The sequence below is a fragment of the Mixophyes fleayi genome, chromosome 2 (assembly GCF_038048845.1).
Source record: "Mixophyes fleayi isolate aMixFle1 chromosome 2, aMixFle1.hap1, whole genome shotgun sequence".
Lineage (NCBI taxonomy): Eukaryota > Metazoa > Chordata > Amphibia > Anura > Limnodynastidae > Mixophyes > Mixophyes fleayi.
In genome coordinates, this window is record NC_134403.1 from 269,312,334 (window position 1) to 269,316,449 (window position 4,116).

A 4,116-nucleotide genomic window follows, 5' to 3' on the forward strand; every position below is an offset into this window, starting at 1 on the left:
TCCAGTTATGCATTCGGACACCCATCCCCGATTGGGATAGGGGTGCCAGGTCGGACCTCTCATTGGTGTATGCTGGACAGAACTTTGACTTAGGGAGCCTGTTCTGAGACGTCCACTGGATGGATTTAGATGAAAATTTCACAGACTGGTAACATTGTAACCCAAAAGGCATACTAGGGGGTTGAGAGTTGGTCGGACTTCCCGTTGGTGTCCACTGGCCAGAACTTTGACCCGGAGAGACTGTTCTGGGCTTTCCACTTGATGGATTTGAATAACATTTAATATAAAAGCAAAAATGACAGTGGGCAGCCACCTCATGGGTTATTATTTTTATTATTTTATTATTTTATTAACATTATTTTTAAAATGTTGACAGTTACATCCAACTCATTGATAACTCAAAAACTTGAGGATTTAAACCCGGGCAACGCCATGGATTGCATCTAGAATTTAAAAAATGATCTTTGCATGTGAGGGCAACGCAGCTGCACACCCCAAAAAATGCTATATATATTCTAATCTTTTTTATTTTTCAATACTTGCCAATTTTCAAAGGGTCATTCTGTGACATCTATATTTAAAATCGAGTGTTTGCGTGTGATGGACAACGCGCTCTGCAGACCCCTAAAAAGCGATATATATATTCCAATCTTTTCAATTTTTAAATACTTGTCAATTTTGAAGGGGTCATTCAGTCACATCTATATTTAAAAAAGAGTTTTGCGTGTGAGGGTCAACGCAACTGCATATCCCAAAAAAAGCTATATATCTATTCTAATCTTTTGTATTTTTCAATTCCTGTCAATTTTTAAAGGGTCATTTAAAAACATCTATATTTAAAAAATGGTGTTTGCGCCTAAGGGCTTTAAATGGGCATTTTTGACTTTCAGCGACCGAATGTAGAACATTGCAATGGCTGCAAAAAAAAAATGTTATCTGCCATGCCACCAACTGAAGCAAGCACATTACATAAATTAAACAACAACAAAAAATAATAAAAGGTGTAAGAGATAAAAATTTTGAAACACTACGCATGCACTACATTTGAAAATTTACACAGCATGCATCATGGAGAGTGAATAGACAATAACAGTCAAATGTCATTAGATGGATAGAGGCATTAGTAGATATTTAGACAAGATGATAGCCAATTATAAAGAGCTAAGTAGTAATTTGTTGTCATTATAATAAAATGATGATGATGCTGATAGACTTCAAAGACTATGCATTCTATAGATTGCAAGAGCATTTATCGGTAGCCAAGAGCAGGGCATTCCATACCTTGCCCAGTTGGCGGATTAGTATATGACAGTGAGGCCACACTGGCAGAAGCACCAGGCTCACAGCCAGCGCCAATGGACTGTACAATCAGGCGAAAACCCCTCTTCTACTCACCCCCAAAAGCAAGTACCTAACCCTTCGGGTACCATTCGCCAGCCACCGCCCTGTCCTGTTCTTGGGAGTTATCAGAGACCACCGGAGGCCAGGCTGGAGAAGAAGTGCTACAACTGAGGGAAAACCAGTAATTTAAGGATGGACTGTCCCACAGCCCCAGCAACCCAGATTCGTGCCCCTAATCCGAGTCCTGGGACCCGGCTGACTTGCAAAACTGGCGAAGGTGAGCCATTAGAGACTGTTGCCACCCCTGTCAGCCCAATGAAGTGTGAAGGTGACTCAGCAGAGAGAGTCACCTGTGTATCCAAAAGACCCACCAAAAACATGTGGAGGAACCTGCAGCCGGTCCAAGTGAGACCCCTGCAGGGTATAGGACTGAGAGACTCAGGGGCCTCAATTACTGTTGTAAGTCCCCATCTTATTGATCGTGCTGCAATATTGCAGGATTGCACTGCCAAAGTTAGTGTGGCAGATGGACTGGAGAAGGAAGTGCCTGTAGCAAGGGTGTATCTGGACTGGGGAGATGGCCAGGAGTTGCGAGATGTTGCTGTTATGGATGGCCTCCCAGCTGATGTGACTTTGGGCACCAATGCTGGGGGTGGAATTGTGACCATATTTCTCAACTCTATTACCCAGAGCCAATCTGCTAAACTACAGTCTTCAGGATCTACACCTGCACAACCCAGGCCAGAGGAAAAGACCACGGCTGCTAGACAACAGCCATCACCAGCATCCACAGCTTCAGCCAGCCCAGAGGAAAAGACCACATCTGCTAAATCTTCAGGACACAGCCAGCCCTTTGCCTCTGGAAAGACTACTTCCCCTAGCAATGCAGATAATGTTGTCTCTTGCTGAGCTCGTGGTGCCCGTTGATGCTCCTGTCCCTAGCAGTATGCCAGCTCCAGCGGTGAGTATAGCAGACCACAGTGACCCCCCTTTTACTGACCTCACTTTGACTTACCCTACTCACCCCAACATTGACCCCCCTGCAGCGTATCTTGACTTTGATGATAGTGAGGGCAACAGGGAAGAGTTTAGGGCAGTGCAGCTCTGTGATCCCTCACTGGAATGCATGAAGCACCAGGCATTAGCTTTCCAGCGATGGAGGTGGGGAGTGTTACCTTCTGTAAAGGGTTTTTGTACCGTGTAGCTAGAAAGGTAGATGGATAGACTAGTCCGGGAACAAGTTCAACTGGTGGTACCACGTGGATTTCGCACGCAACTAATGTCAGTTACCCATAGAATCCCTATGACGGGACACCAGGGAAGAGGCCAAACACTGAAGTGCCTGACACAAAACTTTTCCTGGCCTGGAATGTCGGATGACATCAGGACCTACTGTAAGTCCTGTCATAAGTGTCAGCGTCTCGGGTGCCCCAGTGCTCGGGCTCCCCTTCAGGTCCTTGCCAATTTTTGGGGAACCTTTTCAGTGCGTGGCTGTGGACATAGAAGGTCCCCTGCCTGTGCCCAATCGATCGGAGAAGAGGTACATCCTCACCATGGTAGACTACACTACCCGGTATCCAAAGGCTGTAGCTCTGTCCTCCATAACTGCGGAAAATATAGTGAAAGCGCAAGCGAAACAGAAGACTTGGTACGATTAGGGTGCGCATGCCACAGTTTTTGAGGAAGGGTTGATGGTCCTTGTTCTGATGCCCACGAGCCAGAAGAAACTGAAGACTGCCTGGGCTGGACCGTAGATGGTCCTAAAATGCCTGAATGACATTACTTACGTGGCATTATTTAGCAACGGTAGGCGGCAGCGAACCTACCACATCGAAATGTTGAACTCATAGCACGAGCATGTGGAGTCGTTAGCAGTGGTTTGCTGCTTACCAACTGGGGAACCAGGAAGTGACTGACTACTTGACCTCCTCGCTGATGCCAGAGGTGAAGGTGGTGTAGAGGAAGGGGGCTGGGACGAGCAGTTGAGTGCCCGCAAGAGGGATCAGCTTGAGGTAGTGCTGTGGCCCATTGCTACTCAGTTCAATAGAAAGCCCTGTCGGACTTCTATGGTGCTGCACCACGTGGACACTGGTGAGCATAGGCCAGTTAGGCAACCCTCGTATTGGGTCGCACCAGCGGCCAAGGAGAGTCTATACAGGGAGATGTGGGGACTGCTTGAGCTAGGTGTGATCCAGCCATTGCGCAGTCCATCTACTTATTCCAGTGTATTGGTTCCCACGAATAATAAGGCAAAGTGGTTTTGTGTATACTACCATCACTTGAATAATGTGCTCATGTCCTCTGACACCTACCCCTTGCTCTGTATTAACGCTTTTGTAGATGAGTTGGACAGAGTTCAGGGTTACCTAGAAGACATTTCCATTTTCATTAAGATTTGGGAAGATAATCTGGAGCAAAAAGGGCTGGCGTTAGGGAAGATTGAGGGGGCATGTCTGACTGTTAGGACAGAGAAGTGCCAGATGGGGATGTCAGAGGTCATTGTGTGGGGGGAGGTAGGGCTAGGTCAGAACCAGCTAATGTAGAGACAATCTCAGCCACAGCCCACGACGCAGTTATATGTACTGGCATTCTTAACGACTGCAGGGTACTACAGATGTTCTGTCCTGGACTTTAGTACTGTAGCGAAGCCTTTGACAGATCTCACTAAAAATAAACCCCCTAAAGTAGTTGACTGGACACCCACTTGTGAGCTGGCATTTCAGTCGTTATAGGAAGCCCTGGTTCATGCTCCAGTACTGTTGGTGTCCAATTATG